The sequence below is a fragment of the Rousettus aegyptiacus genome, unplaced genomic scaffold (assembly GCF_014176215.1).
Source record: "Rousettus aegyptiacus isolate mRouAeg1 unplaced genomic scaffold, mRouAeg1.p scaffold_m13_p_13, whole genome shotgun sequence".
Taxonomy (NCBI): Eukaryota; Metazoa; Chordata; class Mammalia; order Chiroptera; family Pteropodidae; genus Rousettus; species Rousettus aegyptiacus.
Window position 1 is genome coordinate 71,673,161 of NW_023416288.1, and position 10,874 is coordinate 71,684,034.

Consider the following 10,874-nt stretch of genomic DNA (forward strand, 5'->3'; position numbering starts at 1 on the left):
TGTAATTTTGGCAGAGAGTATGCTGAATTTCATAATATCAGCATAAAGAGGTTTCTTTCTTTTTTTTTTAAATTTTAATATTTTTCTCCAGAATTTCAGACCTGGAGCAAATGTGGCCACATCTTTTTGTCACGACACATGCTTGGACTTATTGTGTGTCAAAGGAGAAATCTTTTCTTTCAACTTTGGGTATTTAACATGATCTTAGAGACTGCATCAATTATTTATTAATATTTCTGTCTCTTTGGGACAGTATCCTAGGAAAATAAAAAGCTGGCATATTAGATTATATGTATAAGAATTTTTGCAGCATTGTTTGTAATGCTAAACAAAACAACACAAAAAATCTGGAAACAACTTGAATGCTCATGAAGAGCAGAACAGCTAAGTGACTTTTGAAAACACCCATTGCCAGAATTTTTGGGAATGGAGAAGACTAAGTTACAAACCAGAGGAATGCCTGTGATATGCTGCTAGGTCAAGATAAATCCTGTTGCAGATTATGTATGTAGCATGACCCTCTTTTTATTTAAAAACCCTAAAATCAACATATAGGTATATCTTTCTATAAGCATGAGAGGCATACAAATGTGGAGGTGAGAGAATCTGTTGGAACAGGGTAGTGAGGAGAATGTTACAATTTGCAAGAATGACATCTTTAAAAAAATTATATCTTGACATTATTTTATACAAAGAAAGCATATATTATTTATGCAATGAAAAGTCTAATAAGAACAGAAATAAAAAATAGTTTCCTCCAGCAGTGGCCAATTTATACATTCACTCTCCCAAAACTTTTTTTTCTTCCAAAACTTTTTGCACCACTACAATTAACACAGAAAAATATTGTGAACTGTAGGAGAAAGCTGTTATTCATTGCTCTTTTGCTGAGACATACTTTTGAGTAAAAATGTCTAACAGTTCATTTCTTCTCTGCTGTATGGTCGTCTGATGAGAAAAACATCTCATTTCAAAATGTTTATCTTAATGTCTTAAGAAGCTTTGTGTGATATCTTTTCATAGTCGTTAATGGGAAGCAAATCAAAGAAAGTTGGGTAAAAGACCAACGAAGACATAGTGGCCAATTTATACATTCACTCTCCCAAAACCCATTGATCATTTTTGTTATTTTTTTTGACTTGTGAGCTATATTAGCATTTGTCTACAGCATCATTTCCTTATGAAATGAAATAGTTAAATCGAATGAAATTATAATCATCCAAAATCATCCAAATTGTCTGCAAAGTATTATTAGCTAAATTTATAACCTTGCATTTGCTTAGTAAAAGCCAAAGTTTTAAATACAGAAAACACGAGAATAAACCAACAGTGACATGTAGAATCTAGAAGATCATCTGGACAATTTAGAAGGTGGACTTTCGAGAAGTCTGAGCCACAATTATAGGAGAGAAAAATTTTTGTGCAAACTATAGTAAACATAGCAAAGAAAATTAAGATGCAAAAAACAAGGGGCAAGTTCATTGTAAAATATTATCAAAATATTTCTACATAAGATATTTTTCTTTTGTCTTTAGATCAGTTGAAGAGAAAAATCACTCATTTTAAAATAGAAAAAGCAAATATAGTTTTGTTTGATCTGTCTGCCAAATACCTTAAAAATTTTAATTTTTAATTGCAGAAGACATTAAATGTTAAGAAAAAATAGAAAAAGAAAAAATGGATATTGATCCCCATAACAAAAAGTCCCCAAGCACAATTATTTCCCTTAGTATAGATATACTTAATTGCATTGTCACTGAAGATACAACTAAGAGAAAACTTTTTTTAAAATCAGAGGACATAATAAAGCCCAAGTGAGGAGATTTTAATTTTGAGAAAAATACACTCTGAAAGTATTTTAAGCCATGATAAATTGCAAGTGATTAAGAACAATTATTTCTGCTTATGTCATACAGAAAAAAAAGCATTCATTTGCTACTCAGAAGACAATTTTATACAGGATGATTAAAGTTAAACATCTCATAGCAAATGTTGCTTAAATTCACAATGTGTCTGTTGGTCTTTTACCCAAAGAGAAATATCCTTCAGAAGCTCTCTTCGATTTGTTCCTCATTAATTACTATGAAAGGATATCACACAAAGCTTCTTAAAACATTAAGATAAACATTTTGAAATAAGATATTTTTCTCATCAGGGGAATTTCAAAATAAAGAAGTTTCCAACTAGTTTAACTTTTTATGATAAGAATCACTTTGACATAGGTTAACATAAACAGGTCAACTCCTTTTCTCAGATTAACATAAACAGATTGTTTCCAACTATTTTACCATGGTCTTGCCTCCACGCCTAAAGCTCAGGCAAGCCTAAGTAATCCTATCTTAAGTCAATAAACAGTTCATATTTGGAGATGAGAAAAGCAAGAGTTCAAATTAGGAAAGAAAGTGCTTTGTTATAGCTGAGATGGTTCTAAATGAAACAAATGGTTGTAAATAATGATAAATAGAGCATCTAATTTTGGGTTAAAATACTTTTTACCTTTAATTTCACAAACAAACACAGCCGTATTGTTCTTAAAAGCAATGGAAGGCATGTACTTCTACTGGTAGATTTAGCACTTTTGACCAACCAAGACACCGATTTCTTAAAATAATATGCTTCATACACTTTACTGGATTTTTTTTTAAGATGAATTTTTTTTAATTGAAAAGATTCTTAAAAAATTTTTAAATTAACTATGAGTCATTTCAAGCATGTAAACAAGTATAGAGAATAATAAAACTCAACTTTATCAAATGTTAACATTGTGCCATGTTTGCCTCATACTAAAGATGCACATTTTAATACATTATTTCTTTTTTGAGCTTGAATGGGAACCAGAATGGGATGACCAAGAAGATGACCTGTGCTGCCTGGGTGAAGCCGTGGTGTCCCAAGAGGGTTGGTCCTAGGCTCAGGGTTGTTTAGTATTTTCATCAATCACCTGGCTTTTGTGTGACTGTGATCTTGTTTGTCTTTTCTTCCCATCGCCAGATGAAGAAGATCTAGAACAATTTCTCTTTCTGTTCCTCTCAAGAGAAGATGACAAACTTGAATAAGATCTTCTTGTGTGGGGAAGAGGAGCCCTTGTGGCATCTGGAGCTGAATCTTGATTTCGATCCATGAGATCACAAACATTTTCTGGAGCTGGAACAAAATCTTAACTTTGAACTGGAAGAACTTTTTGAATAAGACCTGGACCTAGACCTTGAACTTTAGGGAGAGGATGCATGTGATGAACATCATGAATGTGAAGATTGAGACTTTGAATGACTTCATCTATTAGGTTTCTTTTTATTACTATCTTCTTCACTGGCATCAAGATTATGTTTTGAGAAATCAGCATCATCTTCATCCACATCCTCATCTAATTTATATTTAGAAAGATCTTTAGCCTCATCCTCTTCTTCACCCTCAGATTCTTTATTTTCAATTTCCTTTAAAATAGATGCTGGACCAACTGCCTTCCTTTTGTATTTTTTCTTTTTATGTCCAAACTCATCACATTTCACCATCAGGTTCTTGTCCTTCTATCTATTTAACATTTTCTCTTTCATTAAAACCACCACTATATCATGTTCTTTCTTCTAACTTAGCATACCTTGGAGTATTACACATGTTACGCTCTGATCTTCTGGCCCAATTCACACGACCGCACGTCTTACACAGTCAGTCATTAGCACTTGGCTCTTTTCTGCAGTGTCTTTCCTATTTTGGGGCCTCCCACTTCCATCATCTTAGCCTTAGGTGTTTCCTCCCGGCCACATCTATTGCAGCTGGTTCTTCTGGCAAAATTTTTATTTCCATATTCTTTGTCAGGGCAAATCCAGTCACTGTCACTGATACGGTCAACATCTTGAGTGTTACCACCACAGCCTCCTGCAGCTATGTCTTCCTGTAGCCCCTTGATCTTGAGGGAACATGTTGAAAAGATGTCCTGAGGCACCTGACGATGAAGCTGTCCATCCTCTTTAGAAATCAAACCTCTGACCTTGGTCTCAATAACACAAAGCTCCAACTGAACTAGTACCTCCTGTTTAATATACTTATAGCAAATGCAGAATCAGCTCACAAGTTATACAAATATACAGCGATACAGGGTCATATACCTCCCAAATCAACCATAATTTATTTAATTCTGTTAGCCTTTTTATTCATAAAAACTATGATACTTGAATTTTGGTGTAGTATGAAGCTAGAACTATGAAGCCTCAACCTCAGATATAATAAGTGATAAAAGTGATTGTCTTTTTTCTACTGATTTACCGGTGTTCTTTAAAATGTGTGTTTGATGTCATTTAAACTGTATCTGCTATTGTCACAACCGCCTATAGGTTTCAGATTAGTAAAGTCTTTGAAATATGACTCTACTCAGCAGAAAGGAATCCATAGCACTTGGCATAAAGATTATAATCTTTGGCCTTCCTGTGGCAAGATTTACAACTGTGACCTTAGACTCTATTTCTTTTGGAGTGTAGTCACTTTAAGTTACCAGTGATGATTGCTTTGAGTTACTAGGTCAGTGTGAATTGCCTAATATAATGTCAGATTCGTGCTTCCCAAGTGCTTGGCAGTATTAGGGACATGAAACAAAGTGAATTTTAATGTCTGGAGAAGGCAGTGCTCTGATATACGAGCCACCCTAGTAACAATGAATTTCCATAACAGAGATTTTAACACCAGTTCCTAACCTCTTCCATACTACCCATCCTTTAATTTATGAAGTATTATGAGTTCACATTTAATTAGATGAAATAGTGTGAAATGACCAGGTTAATGAGATGAAGAGAGTTAAAAGCCAGCTCTACCTCAAGGCCAACCTCTCCCTGGAACGATAAAAAGTAGGAGTTGTGTGAAGGATGATGCAAAGCTGCAAATAATGCACTCCAATTCTGTTAACTCTCTGCTACCTAGAATTGAGCTGAAGGCTTCCTTCAGCTGCAGTTCCAAGTGAACACTTTGTTTAAAATTCAGATCCATATTTGGATGACAAGCAGGAAAGGTAGTTTAAGAGATTGGTTTTTGCTAGTTAAATGTTGCTTCTTTTTTTTTTTTAATGTAATTTTATTATAGTTTCAAGTGTACAGTACATTGGTTAGACATTTATATAGTTTATAAACGGTCCCCCTGATTTTTCTTTCCCTTCTCTGGCCCTACACCTCTCCATGACATTAATGCCAAGTGCCTCATTTTTAACAGGAGGAGGTCCCACACAGTGTTTGAAACCAAACCTTTGTCCGATGCGCTGTTGAAATATGTTGCCAACACTAGATGGCACTCTAGGGTTGCTTTTCTCTTATGTTCCTCTGGTTCCAAGGTCCTCCACTATTAAATCCTCCCTTTAAAAAGAGCAAACATGCTATTTAAACAAAGGTCCCTGTAGTTGCTCTGTAGTTCTGTTTTTATATTTATAGTCATGTAATCAATATGTTGGAAGAGTAATTAATTTTTAACCTTAGTCCATGGGGAGATCAAATGTTAGTGGAGTTAATGGATGGAACAGGCTTCATTATTCTAAAGTAACACTAATGATAAAACAGGGAAGAAAAAGGAGGGTTGTAAACAATTGTGCCATCAAATACACTCATAAAGCAACAGAGCAATGTGATCATGGGACGCTGACCTATTGGCAGTCTCCAGCACAGTCGTAGTTTCTGCTTTAGTCAATTAGACTAAATTGAAATACAGTTGACCCTTGAACAAAGCAGGGGTTGGGGGCTGACTCCCCCCACCCCATCCCACTCCTCACATAGTCAAAAATCCACAGATAATTTTGATTCTCCAAAAACTTAACTACTAATAGCCTACTGATGACTAGAAGCCTTACCAGTAACAGAAACAGTTCATTAACACATATTTTGTGTGTTATAGGTATTATGCACTGTATTCTTACAATAATGTTATTGTTAGAAAATCATGAGAATGTACATTTACAGTGATGTATATATTTGTTGAAAAGAATCTACATATAAGTGGACCTGGGCAGTTCAAATCTATGTTGTTCAAGGATCAGCTGTTGTCTCCTAAGGGATCTTTTAAAATATTTTCTGTTCCAATCAATGCTGTTGAAGTTATTCCAAATAATAGTTCTCATTTTGTTGACCCTCTGTTTGCAAAGCTTCTTGTCATACCTCATTCCCTAATATTTTAGGGTGATTTTAAATGCCCTTTATGATTTGGGACCTCTGGATTCCCGGAGCATGTACCCAAGTCCAGGATTGCCATGCAATCCTTCATCCAACATTTTTGCAGTGCTGTGTCTGAAAGTGTGCTATGTTCTTCCAAGAGAAGTAATGACCCAGTGTAGCTTCTGAATGGCTTCATATCCATGGGCATGTAAGGTTCTGGACGAGCCCACTCCCAGGACTGGAGTGGGGTGGCATGGCCAGAGCTGAGGGGCTGGAAGCCAAAAAAGGACAAAGGACTCACTTTCTTCTATCCTGAATATATCCTCTCATTGCCCCACACCATCCTTGAATTTCCCAACCTACTTTCTAGGATCTTGAGAAAATAAGAAAGATCATTACGTTGCAGGCATGGGAGGCTCACAGTCAATTATACACAAAGGCTCATTATCTATAGACACATTACAATTTATTTTCCAGATGTTATTATATTCAGATTGACCTCTCTTGTTCCTTAACCATTCTTAACCTCTCTTGACTTCTTTGTTGAAGTGATTCTACGTGGAATGTTCTTTTCCTGTCTATTTGTCAGGGCCCGACTTTTGTGTATCTTCTTTTACGAAAACTTCATGGTGAATTTCTTTATATGCTGAACTCCCAAATTTCTTAATTTAGGTACCTATTACAATAACCTATGGCAGTTAGAATTTCTATTATTTTTCTTTTCTAATACAAGTGTAAATTATGTGAAGATTTGTAAATCTTTATATCTTCTACATTGCCTAACCAAGTGCCTCATGCAACACAGATGATCCATAATGTTGAATTTACTGAAATTAGCCAGGATAAATCTTCATCAAAGGACCCAGGAAGGATAGTTATATCAAGAACTGCTCATTTTTTGGACTAATTATTAAAAGAGGAAGATTCTTAAATGGTTTATCCCATAAAAATCTCTGGTCGATATTAGTCTTATATACACACTATAAATGAGCTTTTTCATTGCCCGTTGACATCCATTTCCTCTTCTTCCTTAACAGAACCCTGGTTTTTAGATGGGCATGTTGGGGCCAAAAATAAAGGACTACATTTCTGAGTCACCTCTTGCATCTAGGTATAGCTCAAAAACTAAGTTCTGGATGAATAATTAGAATAAAACAGAATTCTTCAGGATACAACAGAATAACTAGAATGAAGCAGAATATTAGAATGAAATAAAATTCTGTCACTTGGGATTACTAGTGATGTACTATGACTTGTTAGTGTATGATCTTTGAGCACTTACTACATTCAGGTAGGGCTCATATAAACTGAGCTCGAAGGAGGGTTAATTTCTAATTCTTTAGTATATATGGTTGCTCACTTCCCTTTTGTAGAACAAGAGATTAATTATATTTGGATAGTGGGAGTAGGTGAGCAGAGAGAGGGTTAAAAAAGATGGAAGAAATTAGCTAAAAATTGTTGAGTATCTTTAACCAGCTAGTAACAAACCATACATAATTTTATTTACTCTTTCTAGATGGTAACTTTGCATTTTATGGTGAAGTAATTAACTCCTTCTCAAACTCCTCCTTCTCCCTGACTTCTGAACATTGTAGTGCCCTTGAGTTTCATCCTTGGTCTTCTCTAGCTTCTGTCCCTCAATGATCTCATCTGGTTCCATGGCTTTTACCACCAAGTGCCAATGGTTTTGCCCCTTTAAGCTTCAGACTTACATATTTAAATGACTACTTGGCATTTCTACTTTCTGGCTAAAAGACATCTCGAATTGACCTGACCTGTGACTCCCAGCTTTCTCTCTCTGTAAGTGGTGACACCATCCATCCAGTTGCTAAAGCCAAAAATCTAGGAGTCGTCTTTGATCATTCCCTTACTCTCCTTACCTACATACAAGTCATCAGCACATTCCATTCATTTTGTCTTCAAAATGCATTTCAAATTTGTCCACTTATATCTGCCTCCATTCTACCTCATGTCCACCCTGATCTCATGCCTGAAGGTATTCAATAGCCTCCCTGCTTTTTCTGTTGCATTGCTACAATCTATTTTCACTCAGCAGCCAGACTGATCTATTAAAAATAGATCACGTCCTCTCTTGTTTAACACCCTTCAGTGGTTTCTCACTGCTGTTAGAATAGAAACCTAATTGCTTGTTGCTTACATTTCCAACTTTGCTTCATGCCACTCTTCCCAGCTCGACATATTGCTCCCCCGCAGGTCTGTTTCCTGGGCCTTCAACAGGCAAAGCCCTTTCCTGTCTTCAGAAACAGCCTTTGTACTTGGTGTTCTTGCTGCCTTGATTGCTCCACAGTTCACACTGCTGGCTCATTCTCATCTTCGGGTCTTAGCTCACGTTTTGCTTTCGTAGGCCTTTCCTGATTACCCTTTGCCAAATAGCCATTTAAATCTTTATCTTATCATCCTATTTATTCCTTTTATAGCACTTTTAACAATTTGAAATTAACTTTTGTTTATCTGTCTACACATCCATCCATCATCTATCCATCTTTATTCCTCCCTCCTTTCTTAACTCCCTGCCCCCCCCCCCCCCCCAGTCTCTCTCTCTCCCTGCTCTGGAATAAATACCATGTGGGGACAACAGTCTTATCGAGTATATTCCCTGCTGTATCTTCCTTTTTTATAATAGTGCCTGTCAAGCAGAAGGCTCTCAGTAATGTTTTAAAATTGAATAAATGGATGACCATATTTATCCACAGGCAAATGATGAGTAGATGGCAGAGATGAGATTGGAACTTGGCCCTTTCTTATTTCACACACTTATTTTCATTACAAGACCTTCCTACCAGTCAACCAGGACTCAGAGTTTTCTGCTATTAAAGCAAGGACTATTTTGACTAAATATATTGAAGAATTGCAGTAATGATTTGATTAATTTGTGTTCCCTCTAAATTATTTTACCTAAACTCTACAGATGCTTCAGTTAATCATACATTTTAAAAATGTGAATTATTTAAATGATTGCCTCAACTCTCATTTTTCTTTGCTGTGATGTATTATTCTTTCTATGTATGAAGAACCATTTCCTTTTAAAAATAATGTTGTCCATACCCTTATGAACTAGTTAATTTTCTTTCCAACATTTTCTTTTGGGTCGTTTAGATATGACCTAATAGTCACCGCAATAATGCTGTTGTTTCAAAGGGCAGAGACCTTTTTCTTATAAAAAATTGAATGTGAAAAAAAATCACTTTATACAGTGTGAGAATGCCTGTTTTTCTTGGTCATATTTCATTTCCTTAGCAAGACTATTTTCTTCTGCTTTCCATTGTCAGCAGACAAAAAAGATACAATTAAATCGAGGAAACCTGGCAGAGCCGATTTTGGAAAATAAAGTGAATTCAGTTTCTGATTTGAACAAAGAGCAATTTATTACGTTGGAAAAACACTGCCCTGATGAGATTCAAACTCAACATGTCTCATGTGAGCTCAGGACATCACTTCAGATCTGCATTCATGTTTATCTTTGAGAAGGGGCAGTGATTTCACTCCCAAACTTTAAACTCCAAAGAGGACGTGGAGTTGTTTAAGGGTCAGCTATCAGCGAGCACCCAGGCCCCCGTGCGGAGGCCCAGGGCCAGATCTGTGGCCTTCTCCTGTTCTGAGCTCATTGACTCTAAGTAGAAATTTCTGTAAACAACTCCAGCAATTATGCTGGAGCAAATGGAGTGCTCAGGTTGGTTACAGGGAATTTTATGAGTCAGATGAGCTCTATGGAGACTTTTGAAATAAAAAAAAATTTTTTTTGAGGAATCTAATAATTATAATAACATATTTGTATAAAACCTTATTATATCATTTAATATTTACAACCAGCACTGTGGAGATAATTATCTTTATTCTATATAGAGAGGAAAAGTGCAACTTAAAAAGATTGACATTGAGAGTCACACAGGCAATAAGTAAGACTGGACTAAGACCCCTTTCCTAACGTCAAAAAAAAAGAAGAAAACTAGCATCTGTTTTCTTGACTTCTACTTTCACATATTTCTGGTTTGTGCCAAACTTCGGACCTGTTTGGTGATAATTTTATTTTAGACTCTTCCACGTTGAGTCTTTTCGTGGAGCATGGCAGATTATAAATAATAGTGATGATGATGATGATGATGATGATGATGACGATGATGACAGTATTAGTAAAAATCAAGGTCTCTAGAAATAATTACTGTCACTTATTGAGAGTTTTGCATACATTGTTTCATTCAATCCTTGCACTATTTTATGAGGAAGCTGCCATTTGTATCTCCATTTTACAGATGTGGAAATTGGGGCTCAGGAGGAAGAAGCAACTAGTCCAAAAATCACACTACTGGAAAGTTGTGTAAATGATTCAAATTAAGAGTGTCTGATTCCAAAGTGTGTCCACCTAACCTCTATGTTACAGTGCTTCTTTCCAGAACTAGGGTAAGGGGTAGGCCTGCCAGGTCACAGGGCACTGAGTTACGACTGAAATAAGTAAGTAATATGATGTCAAGCGATTCAGGTTTCACATGTGCTCCTTATGTAACGGACAAAATTAGGTTGGGTGTGCTCCTGCCAAAAGGACAGTTGGAATGAAGGAAAGTAATTTTCTATAGTAAACAACCCATCTCTGTGGTGCATGTTTGCCACACATATGTTTAGTTCTGGTCAGTTAAAAGTCATCAGTCAGCCGAAATTCTGAAATTATCCCTCATAGAATGCTGCTTATCAGAAATGGGAGATTTGTTTTTATTATCTAAGTTGAAAACCCTT

At 35.9% G+C, this 10,874-nt stretch overlaps 1 pseudogene; it reads right to left on the reverse strand.

Moving 5' to 3' along the window:
- Nucleotides 1–2,911: 2,911 nt before the first annotated feature.
- On the reverse strand, nucleotides 2,912–7,785 carry LOC107497462 (annotated as a pseudogene).
- Nucleotides 7,786–10,874: the final 3,089 nt, after the last annotated feature.